General features: G+C 45.3%; 1 protein-coding gene across 18 annotated transcripts in view; it reads right to left on the bottom strand.

Annotated features, from left to right (window-relative positions):
- Positions 1-19,318, bottom strand: part of HDAC4 (histone deacetylase 4) — a 338,607-nt gene that overhangs the window by 179,805 nt on the left and 139,484 nt on the right. For 2 of the 18 annotated variants that reach the window (XM_064286433.1, XM_064286434.1), the window contains one exon: positions 17,401-17,606. The exons of 15 other annotated variants lie outside the window; for them this stretch is intronic. The gene's annotated coding sequence lies outside the window, so the exon portion shown is untranslated. Of the gene's footprint in view, positions 1-1,456; positions 14,368-17,400; positions 17,607-19,318 lie in introns of those variants that run through there. One more of the 18 variants, XM_064286437.1, reaches the window with a different exon arrangement.

Here is a 19,318-nt window from a genome sequence, read left to right as displayed (position 1 = left end):
TTACTGTGAGTCAGAATTAACTCGACGGCAACCAGGTTTTTTTTATGACCTAATCAGGTCGAACAGGACAAAACATTCACAAAGCCTCAGCCCCATGTACTCAGACGCCAAGCAGAAATACTGAAGTTAAATGAAGGGAAGAACGTGGTCTAGATTTCACTGCGAGAGTAAGCCAAAAACCCATTGCCATTGAGTCGATTCAGACTCATACCGACCTTATAGGTCTGAGTAGAAATGCCCCATAGGGTTTCCAAGAAGCACCTGGTAGAACTGAATTGCTAACCTTCTGGTTAGCAGCTGTGGCTCTTAACCACAACGCCACCAGGGTTTCCAAAAGAAAGAGCAGCAGCCCATTACTCAGGAATTTCCTTCGGGCAAATTTAAAAGTAGAAAAATGCCACCTCACCCACACCTATTTGAGATAGCATCCTCAAAACCAGAGAGCTTCGGTAACAAGGAGAAACACCACGGGAGGCTGTGACCACTGGCCACAAGGAGGAACCTCCGGGGGCGGGTAGTACCCGCACACAGACAGAGGAGGAGCTGCAAGACGGCAGAGTGGGTCCTGCCCATCCCCGCAGCCCCGGCACCGAGCAGAGCCAGCATGGGGGACTGGAAGTAGGGCTCGGCACAGGCTGAATGAGCAAGCAAGCAAGTGGGCGACAGAGAGGACATCAACAACTGAAAGAATACCCTTGCCAGCGCTGTGTGGAGTCAATGCGGTAGTGTTCTGGAGGCTGGACAAAGCGTGGGTCTGTTCCCTAATGGCCGGAGGCAAACATTTCCTGGAGGGAGTTTCTCAGCCACTTTCAGACTTTGTCCAGGCACTGCTTGGGCCACCCACCTTCCTCCCCGAACAAGACAACCTGCGATGACGGCCCTCATGAGCAGCTCTGCCCAGCACAACCGATGGGACATAACAGAGAAAACGTCCCAGCCTACCTTTGACAGCAGCCCTTGTCCCTGCCCTGGAGGACACCTGTCTGCTACGGAGATGACAGAGCAGGCTGAGTCATCAGAAGCTGCTTTGTGCAAGCGAGATGTAGGAGGGACCTCGGATGTGCACCGCAGATTTGTCAGAGCCAGAGCGGAGATGAAATAGGGCAGCAGTTTGAACGCGGCGGCCCCTCAGAAGAACACAAAACAAACCCTTCCGTGCCTGGGCAACTCATTTAAAATTGCTTTCTACACAGGTCCCTTTGACTGAATTTAGGGGCCTCGGAAAGCAAAGGAGCCGCTGGGACGGCTGGAAAGAAGCACTGATGCGTACCTGCTGGTGGCAGCCACACCTGCCTCCCACTGCTGGGACCAGCCGGCCCGAGTGCGGAGGCAGGTGGACAGGCTGCTCAAGCTGTACCTGCCACTTTTACTTTCTGCAGGCATTCTACTTTCCAGCTGAAACTGCCGAACGCCACCCAGTCTGACCAACAGAAGTTCTGGCGGGAGCAGGCCTTACCTTGGCAGGACCAGCCCCATGTGGAGGAGGCTGTGTCCTGGAGGCCTTGTGGCCCCGTGGGATTTCAGGACACACCTGGCTCCAATGTGAGCACCACGTCAGCAGTGCACATGTTACTTGGATTCCCAGGCTCAGTGTTGTCCTCCGTCCTGCAGACCTCCAGGGCTGACAAAAGGAGTCAAGGAAGTAGATATCTAGAAAGTGGAGCAGAATCCCTGGTCGAGCGAGATTCCATCTGATCCTCCCACTTTACCTGCACCCCGTGACAGTGGCCACAGCCACAGCTACACCCAAGACCAGGGACAGAGTCCCCAGTAAACAAGAGTCTCATAGGCTTACTCGTGCTTACTTACTTACCTCTAGTGGGCAACCTCACCTGTTTTGATATGGTGAAAACAGGTGAAATCGTGCACTACAGATTAGTAGGTAAGCACAGGTAAGCCCCTGCGTACCCTGCTTCCTGGTTTAACCCGCCCCTGCGCAGGATGTGTATCCTAGCCACTGCCACGACAGCTGCTCAGGGCCAAAGCTTCTCCCAAACATGTGAGTCAGCAGCTGGAACCACCATAGGGACAAGTCATCCTCCAACCCACGGTCCACGTTGCTGAGTATTAAAAATTAGCTAAAAGGTGTCTGTGGTTAAGTGACAGGAAGCCGGGAAATAGGTACATATTAACCAGCTCATGAGAAATGAGTCACTAACTCATAACAAAAAACCACAATGGCCGGTTCGGAAAAAGCCTGCAGAGGCACGTGAGCTTTGTGGCTGGAGGGCACTAAGGCAGTGCCACCGAGGGGCCCAGGAGAGGATGGAAACCAGCTCCCAGGCCCAACCCACCTACTAGGGATTGAACTGTGTCCCACCAAAGCACGTGTTGTAAATCCTAAACTCTTTGCCTTTGACTATAATCCCATTTGGGAATGAGTTCTCTATTATGTTAACGAGGCAAGACTAGTGTAGGGTGTGTCTTGAGTTAATTTCTTTTAACAGATAAAAAGAGCAGATTAACAAGCAGAGATGCAAGGAAGAGAGACGCCAAGCCATAAGAAGATCACCCAGGAGCAGATGCTCAGAAGAAACAAGGACCTTCCTCCAGAGCCAACAGACAGAAAGCCTTCCCACGGAGCTGGCACCCTGAATTCAGACTTCTAGCCTCCTAAACTGTGAGAGAATAATTTCTGTTTGTGAAAGCCACCCACATGTGGTGTTTCTGCTACTGCAGCACCAGATAACTGAGGCAGAATTCGGTACCAGAAGGAGGAGGTGCTGCTCTAACAGATACCTAAAATGTGGAAGTGGTTTTGGGTAATGGGTAGAGGCTGGGAGAGTTTTAAGGTGCCTAACAGTAAAAGCCTAGATTGCCTTGAAGAGACTATTCCTGGAATTATGGACATCAAAGGTGATTCAGGTAAGGGCCCAGAAAGAAGTGAGGAGAGCTCTAGAGAAAGTCTCCATCCCCCCAGAGAATACATATGGTGCCAGCAACAGAATGTTGCTAGAAATGTGGACATTAAACACGCTTCTGATGAGGCTTTGACAGAAAATGATGAGCCTGTGATTGGACAATGGAGGAAGGGTTATGCTTTTTATGCAGTGGCAAAGAACTTGTCTGAATTATGTTCAAATGTTTGGTGAAGGTACAACTTTTAAGTGATGAACTTGGATATCTGGCTGAGGCGATTTCTACGCAAGATCTTAAAGGGGCTGCGTGGTTTCTCCTTGCTAGTTATATTAAAATGTGAGAGGAAAGAGATGGACTTAAGGATGAACTGTGCAAAATGAAGACAAAAACTAAAAAGACTTGAAAAGCTCTCTTCTAGGATATGTGTCCTACAATATTCACCAAGAAAGTGGCTATACAATCTTTTGTTAAAGAGACTAAGCCTGTCACTGATGGAGCTAACTGACTATAACAACAGAAAACCCATCAGCTTAGACTGAAAGGGAGAGGGAAAGAACACTGCATGCCTCTTGAAATTCTACAGGCAGGAAAGAGGGCAAAAGGAGCTATATCTGTTGTCCTTTAAGAAAAGAATCATCCCTGGAGCAGCTCGGAGATTAGCAGAACTGTTGGAAGGAGCACAGGAAGCAGGACCTTCTTGGCTTCAAAGGGTGGGGCCACGGCCTCCTAGATCTTAAAGGGTAGGGTCACAACCTCCTAGGTTTCAAAGAGTCAGATCTTTACCAACTCAGTTTCAGAGCGTGGGGCTGTGCTACTCATGGGGTAGAACGATGGGGCATGCCAGGGCTGAGGGGGGCGGGGTTGCCACTCAAATGGTCTAGGTGAACGGGGCTGCCCAAAACCGAAGGAGCAGAGGTGTTATCCCAGTGGGCCTAGAAGGCATAGCTGAAGCCCAGGGCCAAGGGACCTCCACCCAAAATCCAGAAAGCATGGCCAACACCCAGGGTGTGGAGGGCAGGACCCCTGCTCAGGTGGTCCCAAAGAAAAAAGGATTATTTTTAAGTCTTGAGCCAAAAAAAAAAAAAAAAAACCCAAACCCACTGCCGTCGAGTCAATTCTGACTCATAGCGAACCTATAGGACAGAGTAGAACTGCCCCATAGAGTTTCCAAGGAGTGCCAGGTAGATTCGAACTGCTGACCTCTTGGTTAGCAGCTGTAGCACTTAACCACCACACCACCAGGGTTTCCAAAGCCTTGAGAGCTAATGTAAACTGTTTTGCTGGGTTTTGGACTTGCTTGGTGCCTGTTACCCCTTCTTTTACTCCAATTTCTCCCATTTTTAATGGAAATACTTATTTCGTGCCTGTTCCACCATTGTACTTTGGAAATAGATAACTTTAGTATAGATTTCACAGGTTCACAGATGAACAGGAATTTTGCCCCAGGATGGAATATGCCTAAAATCTCACCCACACTTGAATTAGACGATTCAGAAGATTAGATTTTGGACTTGGAGTTGATCTAAGACTTGGGATGATTTCATGGGGTAAATGTGCTTTGTATGGGTCAAGGACACGATTTTGGGGACCCAAAGGGTGGAATGTTATGGATTGAATTGCGTCCCCCAAAATTAGGTGTTGTAAATTCTAACCTCTACAGGGTCACTATGAGTCGGAATTGACTTGCTGGCAAAGAGATTAGTTTTTTTTGTGTGTTTTTTTTTTTTTAACGCCCGTGGCTATAATCCCATTTGGGAATGAGTTTTCTGTTATGTTAATAAGGCAGAATTGGTGTAGGGTGTGTCTTGAGTTAATCTCTTATAAGAGATAAAAAGAGAAGATTTGGCAAGCAGAGATGGGTAAGAGACCTGCAAAGCCACATGAACACCGCCCAGGAGCAGAAGCCCAGAAGAGACAAGGAAAGGACTTCTTCCAGAGCCGACAGAGACAGAAAGCCTTCCCCTAGAACTGGCACCCTGAATTTGGACTTCTAGCCTCCTGAACTATGAGAAAATAAATGTTTGTTAAAGCCACCCACTTTTGGTGTTTCTTTTATAGCAGCACTAGAGAACTAAGACACTGTCTCAAAAGCAGCATTTCTTAGTCTCTGCAGAGCAGTAGAAGTCTTCACCTCCTTACTCATCAGTGACCATCCATGGTCAGATGTCAAGGACAAGGAGACGGAGGAGGTGCGGCTGACGCAGAACCACCAGGCTCTGCTAATGATCCGCCCACATGGTGCCCGGATTCTCTGCTCACAGGGGTTGCACCCCAGAGAGCAGCTGCAGCTCAAGGACCACACTGGCTTCGGGGCCTCACCCATCAAATGGCTGCTAAGTTGCTTTCAGGATGGTGCTTTAAGGCCCCTTGGGTGGAATGGCTTTCTCCGTTCACACTTTAGGATATTATTTGCTTCAATTTACTAAAAGTACTTCATTTTTCTGAACTATTATCCTTGCTAGTTGCTGGTAAACTGAACAAAAAAGCTTGCATTCCAAATCAGAAATATAAACAGCTAACTCTTACCGGGCACTTATGATGGGTGAGGCACTTGGCTGAGCACTTCGTTAGCTCATGGAGTCCTCACGAGGGGAACAGAGGGCACAGGTACTGGTAACGTCCCATTTTAGAGATAAAGTAAGCCATGGAGACTGTGAATGACTCCACCAAGGTCAAGGCTGGCTTCCAAGCCCAAACCCACCCCTCATGCCATGCTGCCTCTGCACACAATCACACGGTCCACATCGCTTCACTCATTCATTCATTCACTCATTCACCAAAGCTCACTGACCTAGTTACTGAATGACTGCTGTAGATTCCAGGGATGTGGCAGTGAACACGACAGGGCCCGCCCCCCAAGCTTCCACCAGGGAAGAAGAGACGACATCTAACTAAAGGACTGCATGGTACCACGTGCTGGGGATAAGAACTGTGAGGGCAGAATGCCACTGGGAGGCTACCTTTTAGACAAAGTGACCCAAGAGACAAAGTGAGGAGTGGCATCTGGGCAGAAACCTGGATGGCAAGCGAGAATGAGCCAGGTAAAGTATCCCAAGAAGGAGCATCTAGGTGAGGGGGCCAGTAAAGGCTGTGAGCCGGGACCCCCGGTAGGTCCCAGTGGGGCAGCGGCTGAGTAACCAGGGGGCAGGGCGAAGCCGATGGGGCCAGACCACAGGTCCCGGGGCCTCGGCAAGGACCTCCTGCTCTGACCTATGCTTTAAAGGGCTCATTCAGGTCCATGTAGAGTATCCACCCCGGGCAGGAGCAGTGGAAGGGGAGATGGAGCAGGCGAGAGAGTGAGGGGCTGTTTCAGAGCCCAGGCCTGGGACCAGGGTGGCTTCACGGAGCACGTTAAGAAGCAGGCAGAGGTAGGATCGATTCAGAAGGTGAATCCACCAGGACGCTCCGGGGGATTATGTGTGGGGTGTTGTGAGGTGCTGCTGCTTCCTAGGATGGGTTTGCTGGTGGGTGCTGCTATGCCAGGTGGGGGCATGGAGGGTACTGACATGAACCCATGAACTCGAAGAGGCCCACGAGCCGTTCTAAAGAGCAAACGGTACCAAGCAACTTTCTTGTGTTTTGCCAGTTTAGAAATTAACAGGTCCGGAAACAACAGTCTTCCTTGCTGCTAAGCCCCACACTCCGAATACCCATTCATCTCGGGTGGGGCTCTGGCCTTCTGAAATATTTATCAATCTCTCTAGCTGAGCTGCTAAAGGAAAAAAAAAAAGAAAAGCTGAATACTAGATGGTACATACCCCACCCAGAAACGCTGTGCCAGGAAAGGCTGTGCATAAAACTAGCACAAGCAAGAAAACGAGCCCGGTTTATCTCACTGGGGGCTTCACGCTGTTTTTCATTCTCCTCACGGCACAAAGATTCCTCTTCTCATCCTGAAACACATTAGCCATGAACTCTCTCTGTTTCAGAATATCTCCCTGCTCTGGGACTTTTCCTGTCACTGAGGAAAGCGTCCCCATCATAGTACCTGCAGCCTCTGCAGCCTTTTAAGGCTGGGAAATATGTGGGCGGTGGGCTTCTCCGTGATTCTTGGCATTACACATACATGTCTCCCAGTGAATATGATAACACTGTCTGGTGTCATTTATCCCACAAACATTTATCAGGAGCCGAGTATGCTCTAGGCATTGTACTCGGCACTGAGAACGACAAGGGGACAATGTCCGCCGTCCAGGGCTGCAGAGGAGACATGTAAGTAACAGCACCATTTCATCCTCAGCACCCATGTCCCCAACACCAGAGGCGGCTTCTGAGAGGCTCTAGACCACCACCCGAAGCCAGCAGAGAACAGACGATGAGCAGCAGGCAGTCAGGGCCACCTCCCGGATGGGTGTATCCAGACACAGTGTCACATGGTACAGACCAGCCCTCCCGCCACTCGGCAGGCTCAGTCCAGCTGCAGTCTGCCATACTGCCCCACAGGTCACTTGAGGCCTCGGGCCACTAAAGCCTCCTCGTGGGACAGAGCACAAGCTCTTCCCCGGCTGCAGGCCACGTATGTAAGCACCCTGAAGTCACAATGATTTTCAAGTTCACCATGGGTGACGCCTGACAGCCACCCTTCTTTGAAGGCACAGCTTTTCTGGGACTATGGGTTCAGGAGGTCCAGCCCTGGGGTGCAGACAAGGGGCTTTCTCTCCATGGCTGCGTGCCCTAGTCACCGCCCCAGGGCTGTGTGGGAACGTGTGTCCCACAGCCTGGCTCACATACTGCCATATTCTAGCATCTTCCTGCCACCACAGTCCGTGGCAAAGGGAAGAGGACAGGGTTCTCTCACTGATAGAGCCACCAGGTCTGGGATTGGGATCTGGGGTGCAGGAAAGGGCTGCCCTGCTCTCTGCAGACCACCAGGCCCTCAATTCCCTCCGCCACATCTCACCCCAAGAACCGTATCAACTCACGAATGCAGCCAACAAACATGAAGGAAGGCTCCTAAAGGCCCTTGCAGGCCCTGGTCCTGGGGGACTGCACTCCCTCAGGGGGTGCCAGGATGTGGCCTGCAGCTGAGGGCCACTGTACAATGACAAGGATCCGACAATAGGAGAGCCTGGGCCTGAACCCTAAAAGACGCTGCCCTTAGTCTCGTATTTTTTAACCATCTAAGTAATAGGTATTATTATCTTCATTTTTTAATATCATTTAAAAATTATATTTATTTAAAATAAAATTTTAAAACATAATTTTATGTTAAAAAAAAAAGGGGTTGGGGGGGAGACACACAGATCATATCCCCCAAACGCACAGCAGCTAGCATCTCTGCTGACCTGTGTAAGGATCTCTCCTCCCGTGGGAAGCTCTGGGCAGCTGGGACCACGCTGCACCTCAGCCTGCCTCCTGCCTACAGCCTCAAGTTTACCTGTTTGTACCCTCGCTCTTCCACTGAACGAGCCTGCCCATGACTCAAAGGTACAACTGTGTGTTCAAGATAATTACGTCGCTATTATTTACTTCAAGGATACCCCAGCACACCCCCTCCCTCCAACAAACTCGCTTTTCTGGGTCCTGTGAGAAGCTGGTGAACAACCTGTAGAAATCACACTGCGTATCTGTTACACGCAGTGTGCATACATGCTACAAATCCCAACTTCTCCAAAATCAGGATTAGCAGAACCTTGTCATTATTCCTTTTATAATCGTTTTCACACACCACAAATTTCAGCCTCTAAAAATATCGTGATTACACTGTATCCTGCTCTATTTTTGTCTTCTAAAAATAGAGCTACCACACCAGAAGCAATTTGCTGTTAGACGTGAATTATGCCAAGCGTCACTGACAGAATGTGGATTTCGTCCTTGACCGAGCAGGTCAGGGCCCAGGCGGCAGGTGGCACGGAGGTTCTGGCTGTGAGCTTGGGGACCTGACCGCCTCGCTTCAAAGCCCCCATGACCTCACACACAAGACTTGGCCAGTTTGGGCCTCGTTTTCCGCAATTATAAATGGGTGACACGATGCTGTCCACGTGGTAGGGATCAGACGGGGCCGCCTGGCCTGACGCCCAGCCCAGAGTTTGTGCTCACAAAGGTCACAGGGAAAGAATGCTGTGGGGTGAGTCCTCTGACTGTAACTCCATCAGCAGGTGTCCACCAATCAGTATTCCCCAGGTGTTAGCAGAAAGCTAAGGAAGAGGAGATTAAAAGCCACCAGGGAAAGGGCAGAAGGACAAGGTTGTGTCCCTAGCATACCCCACTGCCCACCCTCATCTCGGACGGTGGGTCTGCCTCCTTTCCTCTCTCCACCTCCACAACAAACCAGCCAGCAGCAGACTGTCTCCAAATAACCAGCACGTTAAAAACAGTTTTTAAAATAATCTTTTCCAAATTCTGAAAGCTTCGTAGTTCTAAGACCAGGAATACCAAAAAATTTTAAGACTATAATTCCATCTCTTCTCTGAACTGTGTTCTACTTTTTGTAAGGGAGTTCAATTTGAATTCAGAAAAGTAGTAATAAAACCATTTCTCTTCTCACCCTCCCCCCCCCCTCTCTCACACACACACACACACACACACACACTATTCAGATCACTCTCTATACACAGACCACCAGCCATGCTTCACTTGCCCTGGTTCAGATGGAGAGCCGACTGGCCAAGATGGCTGAGCCCCCACCCGGCTGTACCTCAGGCTCCCCGAGCCCAGGGCAGTGCACTGAGCACAGCAGGAGCCTGACACACATCTCCATCCCAAGCTGCGCCTACTTTACGGACTACACTCAGTTCATGACGAACCTTCATTGCCCAGAAGCCATTGTACTTCCCGGAGCTGACTCATTTAATATTATTCACTATGCAACTTGGATAATAAAGCATGTGCCACCATATAAGCCTGCTGGCAACGCGTACACTCGTGGGCAAGGGAAATTTGTAGAAATCACACAAAAACAAAATAGAGCAGCCAGCCTTTGTGAAAAATGTAAAGTCAAGTTCTTTGGTGTTAAACCTCTGTAGACAGATTGTGTCCAATTGCTTAGTCATGAAAGGAAGCTGTGATAAAAATGAGCACAGTTTGGTTGTATACTGTATACTGCATTACAATTGATCTGACATTAAAAATCCACAGATGTGATTAGAAAGAAGGGGAACTTTTAGCTCAACTACAAGGAAAGAGAACATGGACGCCAACAGTGGCCGAATCTGTAATCCTTATGCTGACACCCTGAATCAGCAGGGACATCTGGAGGAAAATCGATGTCATACTTTGCAAAACACAGAGCCTGCTAATGTCCAAGATACAGATTTGAGCAGTGTCTTAGACACCTAGTATTGCTGTAGCAGAAAGACCACAAGTGGATGGCTTTAACAAAGAGAAATGTATTTCTTCACAGTAAAAAGTAGGCTGACAGGGAGCACAACAGAGAACCCCTGAGGGAGCAGGAGAACAGTGGGAGGCAGACCCCAAATTCTCATAAAAAGACCATACTTAATGGTCTGACTGAGACTAGAGGAATCCCGGCGGTCATGGTCCCCAAACCTTCTGTTGGCCCAGGACAGGAACCATTCCCGAAGACAACTCATCAGACAGGAAAGGGACTGGAAAATGGGTGGGAGAGAGATGCTGATGAAGACTGAGCTACTTATATGAGGTGGACACTTGAGACTGTGTTGTCATCTCCTGTCTGGAGGGGAGATAGGAGGGTAGCGAGGGTTAGAAACTGGCAAAATCGTCACGAAAGGAGAGACTGGAAGGAGGGAGCAGGCTGACTCATTAGGGGGAGAGTAAGTGGGAGTACAGAGTAAGGTTTATATAAGCTTATATGTGACAGACTGACTTGATTTGTAAACTTCCACTTGAAGCACAATAAAAATTATTAAAAAAAAAAAAAAAGTAGGCTGAAAGTCCAAATTTAGGGCGTCAGCTCCAAGAGAAGGCTTTCTGTCAGCTCTGGAGGAAGGTCCCTCTCATCAATCTTCCCCTGGACTAGGAGCTTCTCCATGCAGAGACCCTGGGTCCAAAGGATGCACTCTGTTCCTGGCACTGCTTTCTTGGTGGCATGAGGCCCCCATCTCTGCTTGTTTCCCTTTTCTTTTTATCTCTTGAAAGATAAAGGTGATATAGGCCACAACCCAGGGAAACTCCCTTTACATTGGATCAGGGATGTGACCTGGGTAAGAGTGTTCCAATCGCACCTCTGTAACATAAAAATTACAATCACAAAATGGAGGACAACCACACAATACTGGGAAACATGGCCTAACCAAGTTGACACATTTTTGCAGGATACAATTCAATTCATGACAAGCTGTAAACAAAGTTCAGTGTCAAAATTTTAGGTTCCTGAAATTGTTGGACTGAATCAGCAAGGACCTCCTGCACCTCCCCCATAAGAATACAGAAACAATGATTAGAATATAGAATATTGTCCCACCCCAATTTCATATAGAGTTGAGATCGAAATACAGACAGAGAAGACCCCACTTACAAGGAGAAAGAAAAGAGGGGCATTCTAAGCAGGTACCCCAAGCTTCAGCACCTATCTCAGAGTCACAGGACACACGCCAGAGGGACCTGGGGAGACTTGAACATCCAGGTGGGCAGGAAAGGTGGCCATAAGCCTCCCCTAGACAGAGCTGGAACTGAGACTCCTGGATAAGGACAAAACTCTCAAGGACTACTGAGTCTATGGAAAGGGCATTAGAAAATGCTACCCACCAGGCAGAGAAGTGGAGAGGAGGGTTGCTGGGAAGCATCTAGTTTGAGAGAATGAAACCCTAAGGCTGTGTCTATGTGGGTGTGGCCTCCAAGTTCAGGCTGCTTCAGCAGTGCAGGAATCCCAGGTTTAGAAATTAAGATAGAAACTTGTTCAGAACTTGCGAAACACTGGGGCCCTAGGAATAGCAACAACCCAGGGTATAAAGAAACACCCATGGAAGAAAGAAAGGAAGGAAAGGAATGGAGGAATAGAGAGGAAGGAAGGAAAAAAGGAAGGCAGGGAGAGAGGGGGAAGAGAATTGCCTGCTGAAGAGAAGTTTACAATAAAAATTAAAAATGACACATGGAAACAATCCACCATGCAAGAGTCAGCAAAACACAACAGAAATGACTCCAAATAATAAAATAATATAGAAAAGACTATAAAACATGCTTTTTTTTTTAAAGTAGGAAGTGAAATGAAGGAAGAACCTATAATAAAAGAAAGGAACTCTGGAAAAAGAAAAAGAAAGTTAAAAAAATGATTTTCTAGAATTGAAAAATAAAGCTACTGAAAATAGCTAAAGACAAATACAAAACTGGTGATAGAGCTAAATAAGAAACCAGAATGCAACACAAAAAGATAAGAGAGAAAAGATAGAGGACTGAGAGCAGATAAAAGAAGACTGTAAACACAGATCTAGTATGAATTCCTGAAGTAAAGAACAGAGAAAAGGCAGAAGAGGTATTCTAAGGGATAAGGGACAAGAATACTCCAGAATTCCAGCAAGACAAGAGTCCTTGGATTTAAAAAGCATGTTAAGTCCCAAGCAAAATAAAAAGTACAAATGCACACCACAGCATATCATAGCAGAACACATCACAGCGGAACACCAGAACACCACGTGGTGGGGGTGGGGAATCTTAAAACCACCAAGAAAGACAAGACAGATTACCTAAGAGGAAACAACAATTGACTGGGAGCTAAGTCCTGGACAGCAACAACAACAAAGAAAAGCCAGAAGGTGATAAAATATCCTCAACTGCTAAGACCGCACTGGGACTGGGCTGCTAAAATACATGGCATCCTATGATTCTATACCCAGCTAAACTATCATTCAAGTAATGGGGTGTGGGGGGAGGCCATTTTCAGACAAACAAAATTTGAGTGTTTATCATACTGAAAAAACAACTAAAGGGTTATTTCAGAAATAAGGAAATCATGTCCAAAGTGAAAGAATAAGATGCCAGAAGCACTGGTGTCCTAAACACTAGAAAACATGTCAGTAAATATAAAGAAGCATTGACTACTAAGTTAAACCGAAAGTTTCACACAGTGACTGAGACCACTTTCATTATGTGTAATACTGTTTCCTGTAACTTTTGTTTCACCTGTGTGTGTCCTGGGTCATGATGCGGAAGTTATTTTTTTTAATACGGGACACGATAAAAAAAAAAAAAAAGTCCCCATTCAAAAGCTGGGTTGGTTTCCTCTTAGGAGCAATGTAAATCCTAAAAATGAACAAGCTTCTGTCTTTACCTTGACACATAGGACACTCAGCCAAACTGGTGACTCACACTTAAAATAATTACAGAGGACTTATGAAATTGATTTTTGGGCTGTACTTCCAAGAGACCATTGTTCTTACTTCTTTATCTTTACTCTTACATCTCCATGGGAATGAAAAAAGAAGTATAGCTGTCCTTGAAAGTGCACTCCAAAGTACCAGAGCATCCAATGTGCCAGCCATTTAGCTTCTTTTCATTCTAAGAGATCGCTGAAATACAGCATGGTTTGAGTAACTCTGTGTAAGACCTGAAGTTGAGTTTAGTACCACTGCAACAGCTCATCAATCCTGCTTTTAAACACAAAAGGATACCAAGAAAACGACCGACAGTAATCATGGCGGTGCACATGGGCTATTCTCACCATGCTCCACTTGACATCACATTTGCATGTCAGAGAGCCCTTCTTTGAAATCAGCTATGCTTGTGCAAAAGCAACTCTTCATGACAAATAATCAGCAAAAGATTGCTTATCCTTTGCTGCACTCAGAAATTAGTTAAAAGTAACCAGCTCTTAGAAAAGGAGAAACCGTTTTATGCAAATACATTTGCAAAGACTCTGTATTAATGCAAATATTATGTTTGTCTTTTATTTGAATGCAAACAGCATCTGTTTTGCACAGTCAATGCCATCACTTTGTAGTTGGTGCTGAACGTCTCAAGTGTGTTCCAGCTGCTTTTTAGAGTTTGAAACAGATTTCCAGAAAGCTGCAGCCACACAAAGAAGTTCACTGGAGAGAAGAGAAGGCAAACCAGTATGGTGGGGTTCTGAGGAGGAATCTTCACTTTTCAGGGAAGAGAGAAAAAAGTTAAAAACAAATTTCAGCATTTACTTCTGGAATGGTTGTGCATGAGCATGTATGTGTGTGTGTTTCTTTCCTTTTTAAATAGTTTTAACCAAGGAAAAAATTAGGATTGCTTTTTATAAATTCCCTTTGCAGGGAAAATATACTCAGAAAAAGAACATATGTTGGAAAGGAAAAGCTAGGCAGCATCAGGCTGCTATCAAGAGCACCTAACCTGAACCAAGGCTGGTTCTGACTCCTCTCGGGAAGCCTGGCCTTCAACTCAGCCATGTTCTGCTCTTCTTGCAGAAAATGGCAATGATCCAGAATTGGTAGATGGCCTCGGAGGCTCCCTGACGCACTGAGATCACCTGACACTACTACTTTTCTACCTGGACTGAGGACTCCTAAGAAAATGGACAAAGTCCTGTTAGTTTTTGTATCTATGACTAAAATGATGACTAGCTCAGCCAGGGTAGAATCTGGATGGATAGGTGGATGGGCGGATGGGCGGACAGGCGAACGGGCGGATGGACGGACGGATGGACAGATGGATAGACGGGTGGGTGGGGGGGCAGGCGGTGGCTGAATGAGTTGATGGGTGGATAGATGCTTGAACAAACGAATTATGCTACATATGGGGAAACAGATACTACGAAAAAAATTGACCTGAGTTCTCTCAGATTTCTGATACATTCAACTTCCGATTTTCTACCCAACCAAGAGTTCCTGGCAACAGCTTGACCTCAAACCACTAGTCGTACCATTCCATTTGTATGGAAGGCAGGTAGGTGGCCAATCAGACTCTCTAGACCAAGTATCCCTGTGAGATGGGCTATAAGGAAAGGAGAAGAAACTGGACACTTTCAGATGCCCCTCAAAATAAATATCTACTGTCACATAAACTTGCTGTTAAAACTTCAAAATACCTATATGGACAAATAATCATTCAGGTGAATAACAACTAAGTGGTGACCATTTTATAATCAATGCAGTTATGAATTTGGTTTCAAACTGACTAATTTTCCCATGTACGTTGCTAATCATCTTATGCTACTCTCCTTTTCCCTTAATTCATGCAGGAAGGAATTTGGTTTTGACAAGATACACTTTGAACACCAACACTTGATGGATAAACATGAGTGCAAAAAACACACGTCGGATAAAAGTAGAAATGGTAATTTGGCCCAGTCCTACTGCAGAGGACAACTGGAAAAGCTAGAAAAAATATATAAAAACATCCTTTCGAAAGCACTGGTAAGTTAACAAAACAGTGAAGAATTACAGGACCTGATAGAGGCCACGGAAGTAAACTTGGCATTTGGGGCTGCTCTTCCCCAGTGATATCTGCAGAGCTTCCCAGCCACCTCCCCAAAATCTTCTGTGCCTCTGACAGTCTCTTACAATATACCAGGTTCAGGGAATGAGGTCCAAGGACTGGTAGAAAGGGTGGGGGTAAGCATAGTGAACACTTTCAATTTAGGTTGGAATGCCGAAGGAATCTCTAGGAATAATGCCTTGCCATCGAGTCGATTCTGATTCACAGCGACCCTATAGGACAGAGCAGAACTACCCCATAAGATTTTCAAGGAGCAGCTGGTGGATTCAAACTGTCAACCTTTTGGCTAGCAGCCATATCACTTCACCACTGCACCACCGGGCCACCTAGGAATAATGGAGATCCAAAAATAAATGGATCCTCAAAGAAACTGCAGCTCAGCTTTTAACAACTTCAATTCCCAAAACTGAATTGAGGCGATGACTGATTGCTAGTGCCCCCAAACGTCTGGCAGAAACAACCTTATATCTGCTCTGGAAGGAGAACTCATCCAAAGCCTCAAATTATTTCAGCAACGCTTGCAATTAATACATTCAATAAACACACACACACAGTCAGATGTAAGAAAAGACGCTATGACAAGAACAAAAATCAACAGAAGGAATAATCCATAGAAAATGACCTTCCGATGCTCCAGATAATTATCAGAAAAAGACTATCGGCTGGGTCTCACCTGTGATTTTTAAACAACAGCTTCAAAGCCGAAGTGTCGACGGTATTCTAGTAATAATAAAATAGCTGGATGCAACTGAAGATTCTATTGTAGTTTTAGACACAGACTTTAACAGAACTGATTTCTATGTTTAAGAAGATAAAACATTAACAATTTTAGCAAAGAATTGGAAAATTTAAAAATGGAAATCTAGAATTTTTCAAAATAAACAAATCAGAAAGTGATGAAATTATATCTTTAAAAGTGCAGAAAAAAAGATCAAAAGTGCTGAAAAAATATAACTGTCAAACTTGAATTCTGTACCCAGCATAACTGTTCTTCCAAATGTGAGTGAAATAAAGGCATTTAATGACAAAAGTAGATAATTTATCACCTCGAGATCTCTCTTCCTTCGGGAAAAAGAAAGGTGAACTCAGATGAAGACTGAAACGATATACCAAACAACGAAAGGGGTTTAAATGTGTTAATGACTTTAAATGAATATTCACCTTAAAGAAAAAAAGGATACATTAAACAAGGCACAGAGAAGACTAGACAAAGAGGAAGCCGATAGCAAAATGGAAGATATAGGAAATATATTGAAGGTTAACAAACTAGAGGCTCTCAGTAAAAACAAAGACCTCCAGATCGGATAAAAAACAAAAACAAAACAACTAAACTCTAAACTCAAGAATATGCTATTTACAAGAACACATCTAAAAGATAAGGCTATAGAAAGGATGAAAGTAAAACATTGGGAAAATATGTACCCAGCAAATAATAAAGGAAAGCTTGTGTAGTGATATTAATATCAGAAAAAGGACACTCTCGTACCGGCACTAGTTATCATCACCTGGGAGCTCTGCTCAGGCCACACCTCACAGGGAAGAGGACAGAGCCTGCAAGTGGGAGCCGGGCCTTCGCATCCTTCAAAGCTCCCTAGTTGACCCCAAGGTTCATTCAAGTTTGAGAACACTGCTTTAAGGCAAAAAGGATTTTCTTGAGATAAAAAGGAACACTTCACGTTATAAAAGTTTCAACAGCAATGTTTAACAATTCTAAGTATATTTAAAAAAAGCAAAAACACCAAACTAAACTCATTGCCGTTGAGTCAATTCTGACCCAAAGTGACCCTACAAGACAGAGTAGAACGGCCCCATAGCTTCCAAGGAGCACTGGTAGGTTACAACTGCTGACCTTTTGGTTAGCAGCCAAACTCTCCATCACTCTGTATATGCACCTAATAACAGAACTTTGAAGTGCATAAAGCAAAACAATTGTCAGAAATCAAAGACACCTGCAATTTCCATAATCAAAGTGGAAGATTTTAACACACCTCTCTCAGTTACATATAGAGGAAGCAGGCCAAAAAACAAAAAAATTGTGTAAGTATACAAAAGATTTGAATAACATGATTAGCAAAGTAAGCCTAGAAAACAGATATAAACAGATCAACAAACCCAAAAGTTGGTTCCTTAAAAACACTAATAAAATGGAACAATCTCTGGTGAGAATAAATGGCCAATGTTACCAAGAATGAAAAGGGAGAATACCATAAATCAGTGGTTCTCAAACGAGGCAATTTTAGCTTCCAAGGGAACTTGGCGATATCTGGAGACACTGTCAATTGTCGAAACTGGGCGTAGAGGTCAGGGATGCCGGTAAATATCCTCCAGTGCACAAGAGAATTCTCCACGACAAGAAATTCTCTGGCCCAAAATGTCAATAGTGCCGAGATTGAGAAACCCTGCTATAGAACCTGCAGGTATTAAAATGATAAACAGGAAGGTCTTATGAAAACCGCTGTGCAAATATAGCTGAGCTAAAAACAAATACAATTTACCAAAACTGACACAGGGAGAAACAGAAGACCTGAATAGTCCAGTTACTTTTAAGGAAATATAGTCTGCGATTTAAAATTGCTCCACAAAGAAACTCCAGATACTTTCAAACTTTACGTTTTCAAGAAATAATTTCAAGAAATAATTTCAAGAAATAATTCTAATCTGATGGAAAATCTTCCAGAAAAAAGAAAAAATGTTCCTCGAAGTTTTCATGAGACAGTATTACTCTGATATCAAAAATACAAGAGCATTGCAAAAATAATAATAATAATAACAACTGCAAGCCAAGTCATTTATTAACACAAAGGCAAAAATCATAAAATATCAGCAAACTGAATCCAGCAATATATGCAGGCAGGATACTATATCTTGGTCAATGTGGGTTTAATTCAGAAGTGAAAGGTTAGTTTAACCATAAAAAAAAAAAAAAAATCAGCTAATGTAATTCACCACATAAACAGAATAAAGGAGAAAATATATATACCCTGTCAATAGAGACAAAAGAAACACTTGATAAAATTCAACATGTACTCATGGAGGGAAAAAAAAAAACTAGGCAGAGAAGGCCACAATAGCTTTGATCTGATAAGAGGCACTTATCAAAAATGTAAACAAAGGAGAATGCCCGTGGTAGCTGCTTCTGTTGTTCCACCAGTCCTTGCTAACTCCATAAACCAAAAAAAATACCACCAAACCCAGTGCCATCAGTCGATTCCAACTCATAGCGACCCTATAGAGGCAGAGAAATCAAAGGTACGAGGAATGGAGAGGACAGAATGAAACTGGCCCCACTTGCTTTTGGCAGGTAGAACTTCCAAGAGAACTACAGACCATCTAGAACTCATAAATCAATCCATCACGGTCACAGGGTTCAAGGTCAGTATATAAAAATCATTGTATTTCTATGAACCGGCCATGGACAAAATACAAATTACAAAAAGATACCAATTACGACAGCATCTAAATTATCAGACATGAAGGAAAAATTTTTACAAGAACGAGGAAGACCTCTGCAGGAAACTAGGAAACACGCTGGAGGAAATGAAGACCTAAGGAAATGGCTGTCACCCGCTAGTCCTGTCCAGAGATCTACCGTCAGGTTCCCGCATCCTTCTCTTCCCCATTCTCTCTGAAACACTGTTGCTAGAGGGGTCTTTCTAAGGCAGTAGCTGGAAACCATTTTAGTCATGACCGGAGCACACACATTTTCACATGGAGACACAGTACACACCGACGCAGATAGTGCTGAACCAAAAGTCTCACCAACAATAACTTCCCCTTCTTAAGGGCGATTTGATATTTCCTATTCTATTTCATAATGAGGTGGTCATGGCCCACTCAACTGCCTTCAGCAGGTGCTAATGGCCCAAGTCTGCAAAGCACTTGGAGGAACCAGCCCTGCTCCAGCCCTGCCTCCCACCACCCTCCTGCCCTGCACGCTCAAAGCCCGACGCCCTCCAGGCAGCTTCGGGCCTGAGCTTTGCCCTTGCTCAAGCTGGCAGCCTCCTCTGAGGGACGCTTCAGTGTGTGGCTGACAGGCAGGTCCTTGCTGTGCTGAACCCGGCAGGGAGCCTGATCACAGGAGTGTCACCTGCTGGCACCTTACATGGCTGGCACCCGGTACAGG

This window comes from Loxodonta africana, chromosome 6 (genome assembly GCF_030014295.1).
Source record: "Loxodonta africana isolate mLoxAfr1 chromosome 6, mLoxAfr1.hap2, whole genome shotgun sequence".
In the NCBI taxonomy this organism is placed as follows: domain Eukaryota; kingdom Metazoa; phylum Chordata; class Mammalia; order Proboscidea; family Elephantidae; genus Loxodonta; species Loxodonta africana.
Note: the sequence above shows the minus strand (reverse complement) of the source record. Positions and strands in the feature narration are given on the sequence as shown.